Source organism: Schistocerca nitens, chromosome 1 (assembly GCF_023898315.1).
Source record: "Schistocerca nitens isolate TAMUIC-IGC-003100 chromosome 1, iqSchNite1.1, whole genome shotgun sequence".
NCBI lineage: Eukaryota > Metazoa > Arthropoda > Insecta > Orthoptera > Acrididae > Schistocerca > Schistocerca nitens.
In genome coordinates, this window is record NC_064614.1 from 814,798,250 (window position 1) to 814,807,509 (window position 9,260).

Genomic DNA, 9,260 nt, shown 5'->3' on the forward strand with positions numbered 1-9,260 from the left:
TAAACTTCTGAGGTCATCAGTTGCCTAGAACTTGGAACTAATTGAGCCTAACTAACCTAAGGACAGCACACACATCCATGCCCGAGGCAGGATTCGAACCTGCGACCGTAGCGATCGCTCGGCTCCAGACTGTAACGCCTAGAACCGCACGGCCACTCCGGCCGACTTAAAAATACTGATTATTATGCAATTTCGTGACGGGCAATGGAACCCTTCAAAGACGGCAAAGCTGAACTAAAAAACCTAAATAAATGAAATTAATGGAGTAAATCACGTACTGACGTAATTAGAAGTTTATCGTTTATTAATATAGTGAGGCACGATACTGCTGTGTCGTCCGAACAAGACACAGCCAGGGAAAAAGCACCACAGGCGCAAAGATGGGAGCTGTTCCAGTTCTATAGAGACTCGCTACTCGAGCGAATTCCACCAGCGCCACGGGCGGCGCTGAGAATGAAGATATCGACTTCGCCTAGGCCAATTGCCGGCCAATTACAATCCGCCAGTGACCTGACGACAACGGACAGAAACCTACTCGGAAGATAGAAGAACAGCTCTCGCCGACATCGTTGTAGACCATCGTCCAGGACTGACATAGACAGGGAACGTCGTTTAGTGAACCCTTAGAAGTGAACAGAAAGTTGTTGCAAATTGCGGTTGCTATATACTGTGAAGTTTACCTACGATTATTTGCTCTTAATCACTGAGAGCCTCTTTTAGCGTTACATTACATGCAGTGCTGCAGACGTCAATATCGGACAAGTCATAAACAAAAGTAAAATTTTTTACCTCGTTATCGTGGCTTCGTTTGTAATTTGTATTGTTGGAGTGTTTAGAATCTTCGTGCTCCTATCCTTCTATCTGACCCTGGGGCAGAGCTGTGTAGCAGTGGCAGGTAGAATCTGTCTTAGCAGTGTACTGTGCCAGAAGAGGTTTCACGAACTCACAAACTCGGCGTACCATATCAACAGTAGCAACTCAGCCTTTACAAAATTGGCGACGAGGGGTTGTAAAAGATACAACCCACTGAACATGACTGTTGACGACATTGTTCGAAGGTTATTGACCGATTAACCTAACATGATTCTTATGTCAGAAATATACATAAGGAATGGAAAGAAATGATCGGCAACTCAATCTCAGGGTAACTCTGCTTAGCGAAACTGAACAGGTAACGAAAGAACAGGCATCGTGTTCGGTCGTTCTACCCTCGTACTATCCGTCGTCAACGCTTTCTTTGCCGCCTCTAAAAAGAAAGATGAAAATGTCCGTACAAAATTATGCTTGTTATCATGGGATATTATGAAGTTTGAAAACATAATTATATTCCGCTTACACATTTAAAAAATATCTTATATTTTATCTAAAGAAAAGGTACTTAGTAAGGTGTGCTTACACGCCATATCACTTGTTTTCAGCAAACGATATATAGATTTCGTTTCCGTTTGGCCTCTTTAGCAAAAATCTCTGATCAAACTATCTGATTATGATTTTAATTACAAAACGTATTTTCACATAGATAAACAGAAAAATTAGTTCACAACAAACAGTATAACAGTATTAATATGTTCCTATCGGTATTTTTCATCTCAGTCTTTACATGGGTATGAAGTCACTTGGGGGCAATATATATTTGTGTTTCTTGGCTAGCATATGCGGAATTCACAAGTCATGTTACACACTTCTCGAAGTTGTAGAGGGGACTTAGTAGATCGAGTTTTATATGGGAATCCATGTCCAGAAACGCCATTCAACGATGCTACAGAGCGTCTAAGTTATAAGCGTCGGCGCCTAAAAATTTATGTATACACAGACTGATTCCGTGAGAATATTACAAACTTCTGAGGATGATGGAGAAGGGTAATGTATCAAATTGAGGTAAGGGTCTCAGAACCGGAAATGAACGAGTCGGAAGTAACAGATGAAAACCGTTCTGATACCTCTCACAGTGGAATACATGTACCGGTACTGTTGTTGCTTGTACGGTAGGCAATTTTCAGAAGTGGTAGTATGGACCAAAACCAGAAAAATCGCTAGTAAACACGGGTTCTACAATGCAAACCTCAAGAGCTATGAGCACTTATAGAGGGTGTTACAAAAAGGTACGGCCAAACTTTCAGGAAACATTCCTCACACACAAAGAAAGAAAATATGTTATGTGGACATGTGACCGGAAACGCTTACTTTCCATGTTGGAGCTCATTTTATTACTTCTCTTCAAATCACATTAATCATGGAATGGAAACACACAGCAACAGAACGTACCAGCGTGACTTCAAACACTTTGTTACAGGAAATGTTCAAAATGTCCTCCGTTAGTGAGGATACATGCATCCACCCTCCGTCGCATGGAATCCCTGATGCGCTGATGCAGCCCTGGAGAATGGCGTATTGTATCACAGCAATACGAGCACAAAGAGTCTCTACATTTGGTACCGGGCTTGCGTAGACAAGAGCTTTCAAATGCCCCCATAAATGAAAGTCAAGAGGGTTGAGGTCTGGAGAGCGTGGAGGCCATGGAATTGGTCCGCCTCTACCAATCCATCGGTCACCGAATATGTTGTTGAGAAGCGTACGAACACTTCCACTGAAATGTGCAGGAGCTCCATCGTGCATGAACCACATGTTGTGTCGTACTTGTAAAGGCACATATTCTAGCAGCACAGGTAGAGTATCCCGTATGAAATCATGATAACGTGCTTCATTGAGCGTAGGTGGAAGAACATGGGGCCCAATCAAGACATCACCAACAATGCCTGCCCAAACGTTCACAGAAAATCTGTGTTGAAGACGTGATTGCACAATTGCGTGCGGATTCTCGTCAGCCCACACATGTTGATTGTGAAAATTTACAATTTGATCACGATGGAATGAAGCCTCATCCGTAAAGAGAACATTTGCACTGAGATGAGGATTGACACATTGTTGGATGAACCATTCGCAGAAGTGTACCCGTGGAGGCCAATCAGCTGCTGATAGTGCCTGCACACGATGTATATGGTACGGAAACAACTGGTTCTCCCGTAGCACTCTCCATACAGTGACGTGGTCAACGTTACCTTGTACAGCAACAACTTCTCTGACGCTGACATTAGTGTTATCGTCAACCGCACGAAGTATTGCCTCGTCCATTGCAGGTGTCCTCGTCGTTCTAGGTCTTCCCCAGTCGCGAGTCATAGGCTGGAATGTTCCGTGCTCCATAAGACGCCGATCAATTGCTTCGAACGTCTTCCTGTCGGGACACCTTCGTTCTGGAAATCTGTCTCGATACAAACGTACCGCGCCACGGCTATTGCCCCGTGCTAATCCATACATCAAATGGGCATCTGCCAACTCTGCATTTGTAAACATTGCAATGACTGCAAAACCACGTTCGTGATTAACACTAACCTGTTGATGCTACGTACTGATGTGCTTGATGCTAGTACTGTAGAGCAATGAGTCGCATGTCAACACAAGCACCGAAGTCAACATTACCTTCCTTTAATTGGACCAACTGGCGGTGAATCGAGGAAGTACAGTACAAATGGTTCAAATGGCTCTGAGCACTATGGGACTCAACAGCTGTGGTCATAATTCCCCTAGAACTTAGAACTACTTAAACCTAACTAACCTAAGGATATCACACACATCCATGCCCGAGGCAGGATTCGAACCTGCGACCGTAGCAGTCGCGCGGTTCCGGACTGCGCGCCTAGAACCGCGAGACCACCGCGGCCGGCGAAGTACAGTACATACTGACGAAACTAAAATGAGCTCTAACATGTCCACATAACATCTTTTCTTTATTTGTGTGTGAGGAATGTTTCCTGAACGTTTGGCCGTACCTTTTGTAACACCCTGTATAATAAAGGAGATGTGTTTCACACTAGCGAAGATGAACAGGTGCTCATAGTTTCTCAGGTAAGGGTTCCAGAGCACCTCTTTACTAGACATTTTTTTCTCGTCTTGGTCCATAACAGTGCCTCTGAAAGTTGCATAGCATCCACTCTTAGCGACAACGGTACCGGTAAATGAGTTTCATTGTCAGAGTTATCAGAATTATACTCGCTTGTAACTTTCGACTCGTCTGTTACCTCAAACTAATACATTCATTCGTTTGCATTTTCCTTGAAAGTGTAACATCATGATGGAATTACCTTGCATATACGCACATTTACAGGTGGCGGCATCTATAAATTTGACGTCTGTAACGTCGTTGGACGGCGTTTCTGGACATGGATTCCTGCGTAAAATGTGATCTACTAATACTCCTCTACAACCTCTAAAAGTGTGTAGCATGAATAGTGAAACAGCCTGCATAACGTTATACAGCGAAGCAGATTGAGAGCGGCTCGAGCAGAGGGCACTAGCGGATATGCGGAAGCCAAACATCGGACGCGTGCAACAAGCGATGAGCGCGGGAGCGGAAGGCTGTGGGAACGGGCCGTCGGAACTTCCGGCCTTTGTGGGCGGCGGGGGCGGATGCGGCCGCGGCCTGCTACACGGCAGGCACGCACTGGCAGCGGGGAGGGACACTTGTTGCCCGCAGCCTTAATGCGGCCATTCAACAGGTCAGCTGCGCCGGTGCCGCGCCACCTCAAATATTTGTTCCGGCCGAGGCCCCACGGGCAGGCTGCCCAGACTGCTGCCGATGAGTTTTAATGCCCCAGAGACAACTAACATTCTCTGACACGATGATATTCCCAGTTTTATTTCGAACACGGTAGGAAAGAAATGGCTGAACAATTGCGACAGTAATTATTCAAAATGGTTCAAATGGTCCTAAGCACGAAGGGGATTAACATCTGAGGTCATCAGACCCCTAGACTTAGAACTAATTAAACCAAAATAACCTAAGGACAGCACACACATCCATGCCCGAGGCAGGATTCGAACCTGCGACCGTAGCAGCAGCGCGGTTCCGAACTGACCTGTATATGGAAATGATTGGTGATTTGGCACAACACTCCAAAGTGGCGGTAGGGAGAAGTAAAGCCAATCCCATTTTGTGTTGATGAGAGAGATGGCACCTCTTTGCGCTATCTGACCAAAAGTGTCCGGACACCCCTATGTGGAATTCACCACTAAATGTCACGAGAGGCGTATCAGCCAGTACAAGAGCAGTGCAGGATGGGTTGGTGAGAAGAATTGAGTGGCTTCAAACGTGAGTTTTCGTTGGATGCCACGTGACTAACAACTCAATCAATGTGCCTTATCAGAAGGTGACCAATACCAAGATATAAATGTGGATAGGTACGCCAAAGAGCTAGTGAGTGCGATTACCAGAGCAGTGAAAGCAGCCGTACCAACTAGGAGGAGGGCCATAGCGGCCTCTCAAAAAAAAAAAAAAAAAAAAAAAAAAAAAAAAAAAAAAAAAATGGTTCAAATGGCTCTGAGCACTATGGGACTTAACATCTATTGTCATCAGTCCCCTAGAACTTAGAACTACTTAAACCTAACTAACCTAAGGACATCACACAACACCCAGTCATCACGAGGCAGAGAAAATCCCTGACCCCGCCGGGAATCGAACCCGGGACCCCGGGCGTGGGAAGCGAGAACGCTAGCTGCCTCTCAGTCACCATGGTCTGCCGAACTGGAGAACATGCTCCAGTGTATCAGAAGAGTAAGGAGGACTACCATTGCAGTGTCGTCTGGTGGGAAACGCAATTATGATTGTAACAATATAGGGGATTAAAGGAAATATTCCAGAAGGAAGTTCAGGGGTTAGATTTCGAAGTTGGGAGAGGTATGTTGTAAATCAACTAACTACTATCCCCTGAGGAGTGTCCTATAAGTTGGTGAGAGAGAAGATCCGCTCTCCAATGGTGATATCCACAGTTAGGCATGGGGACAGGATGACGGAATCCTGGCAGGAAACTGTTGAGGTCCTCCTCTGGCCCCTTTTGCCTGACGACATTGAGTAAAGGGAACGGAGGGCCAGCACGAAATGAGAACAGCTGATCTAGTAAGATATACAAATGATAGAGCAGTATACCCTTTCTCTGAAGAGTAGGTGGCTGCCCAAATAAAATCGTTACAGAGAGGAAAAGCTCCTGGGCCAGACGGAATTTTCGCTGAGGTAGAGCAGATCCTACCCCTCTGTTGGTAATACAACTTATCGTACTATATAACGAGTGGTTCAGATTGCACAAATTTCCCAAAATCTGGAAAACTGCTAATGTGGTCATAATAATGATAGGACTTGAAAAAGACCCAACTAAGACCATGTCATACAGACCGATATGTTTGCTGGACCTCTTCGGAAAACCATTCGAGAAATTGCTGGCTGATAGACTAGCTGCACATCGAGTGTTGTGCGGGATGAGTGACAGGCAGTTCGGCTTCAGGCCTGAGTGCACGGCGACTGACGCAGTCGCCCTGGCGGCCGAGGTCTGTGACTCTGCCCCGTACAGTTACATAGCTGGTATCATGGTGGACATCAAAAAATGGTTTAAATGGCTGTGAGCACTATGGGACTTAACTACTGTGGTCATCAGTCCCCTATAACATAGAACTACTTAAACCTAACTAACCTAAGGACATCACACACATCCATGCCCGAAGCAGGATTCGAACCTGCGACCGTAGCGGTCGTGCGGTTCCGGACTGTAGCGCCTAGAACCGCTTGGCCACTCGGGCCGGCCATGGTGGACATCATCGGCGCCTTTGACGTCCTGTGGTGGCCTTCGCTCTTCTCCTGTTTACAGGAGAAAGAGTATCCAGGAGTGCTATACGGTTGTCTGAGGAGTTATTTCAAGGATCGTGAGGTCTGGCCATCATCCCTTAGCGGGAAAGTTAGAAAGTCGATATTAAAGGGAAGCCTCCAGGGTTCTGTGTTGGGCCCCATGTTTTGAGACATCCACATGGAACAATTATTGGACAGCTTGCAACAGAATAAAGATGTGCTAGAGGTGATAGTCTATGCGGATAACCTTCTCCTGTTGGTGGGCGGCTGTAGCCGCGAAGACATCAAGCCAAAGATTGAGAGGGCTATGGATATATTACAAGAATTGTGCCAACAAACTAAAATGAAAATATCACCACATAAGTCAACCTATCTTCTGTTGAAAGGAAAACTAATCAAGAACCCAATAGCTAGAATCGAGGGCTCACAAGTTCTCCGGCGAAGAGTGGCGCATTACCTGGGAGTTATCATTGGTGAAAGATGGAACTTCGCAAAGCACAATGAAACTGTAACCCAAAGAGCCCTAGAACTACTTAATAATCTTATATCCATTGGACACAAAAGATTTCATCTTCCCTCCGACCTAATAAAGTTATATCACAACAGTATACTAACATCAATAGTGGGTTACGGCTCGGGAGTCTGGTAGTACAGGCTCACGAAGATGGTGCCTGCCACGACGGTGGAAAGGGTACGAAGCAATATGTTATTAACGTCAGTTGCGGCCTACACGACATCTCCGGGTGGGTCCGTGTTGGTAATAATGGGGCTTTGCTGCCTTGATTTCATAATTAGGGAAGAGGCAGCATCGTTCTGAGTGAAGAAGGGAGAGATCGGGAAAACAGGGGATATTCTGGGTATTCAGGCTGGGGATAAGGGTGCAATCAAGAGAAGGGGTGAAGAGCTGTGTCAGGAAGCATGGGAAGCCGATGACACCGGCCGAAGAACTTTCCAATTCCTAGCAGATGTCAAAGAGCTATTAGGTTTGGAACACTTTAAGCCGACAAGGGAACTGTCCATTTTCTCACTGGTCATGGGCCCTACCCGACATATCTGTGTCGGTTTTGGAGAAGGGCTATGCCTTCTTGCGATTGTGGTGCACCGGACGGTACTCCCGACCATGTGGTTTACAAGTGCCCCCTTTACAATGATCTAGCAGATGAGCTGAGACAGCAACTACCGAACCACGACACTTTTACCCTACTACGACACGAGGATACATTTCGAGTACTAAACAACCTGGCTAACGAGGTATCACAAAAAGATCTTTCGGAATATCTGAGGGGCAATCGTGAATACCGACAAATAACAAAACGTATCCCAGTAACCCAATCTCTTACCGCCTGGGCGTGGATAGGCCGACTGCCGTTACAGTTGGAATCCGCCACGTCCAGGATTAGGGGGAGTGGAATACAACAACACCGAAGCAGAAAACGCACCGCAAATGACGTAAATTATGTTTTTCTAGTAAGTAGGACTTAGACATAAGGAAATAAGCAATAGGAACCTACTGCGAAATAGTCAAGATATCTTGGGCCTGCCCAGTGCCAGGGGCACGCTCACCGGGATTAGACCGGTGGGAAAAAAAAAAAAAAGGTCAGATGGCTCTGAGCAGTATGGGACTTAACATCTGAGGTCATCAGTCCCCTGGACTTATAACTACTTAAACCTAACTAAGGACAGCACAGAACATACATCCGTGCCCGAGGGAGGATTGGAACCTGCGACCGTAGCAGCAGCGCGGTTCCGGACTGGAGGGCCTATAACAGCTCGGCCACAACGGCCGGCAAGGCCGTGCAAAGTAGGTTTATATTTAACTGGCACACCCTGTAATGTCCCCACAGCAAATACCCTCTACCACGCACCAATTAATCATTTTCAATCAAACCATCCACATTCATTCACTTTGGAAAAGTTATCTGATCTGATTTTCTCGTAATATATGCGGCGACAGCCTGTCGATGCCAAAGTATTTTCTAGTGCATTTATTCTTTGAAATAACAGAGATGCATATATGCATTCTCCATTGTTGTTAGAGTGGTAACTAGGACAGCTTCTAGCGTATCTCTTGAGGGATTGACGTGTTTCTGAGAGATACGTATTCTGCTTTTCTTCTCGCTAAAGCGAGCCAATTAACATTTTTGCCGCTAGCGGTTTGTTTTGAAGAGAAAGAGATTGTAAAAGGAAAATAATTAAGGCGTGGAATCACCGAAGATCTGGACATGTAATGGAGATGGATTTAATACACGATTTCCTCCATAAATAAGGTTTGTGACTTTTTTGTTCTGGAGTGAATGAACGAATGAGTTTTTTCTGAATCATTTGTTGATCACGTTGGCCCTGTAATTAGTGGGGAATTTTCAACTGTGTCGAAGAGAGCCTGCAATCACTGAGTCTGTGTTAAATCGTCCAAAAAGGCTTCGTACACATCTGGAATTCGCAATCTTTCGTAAAAGGAACAAATTGTCCAAACGATTGATTCTCCCGACTGACTGCAGTGTTTAACAGTAATAATAAATGTAAAGATCTCTTACAGCAAGCCAGTCGCTGATTACCAAGACGAAGGACTCGACCAAAGATTCTATTTGGC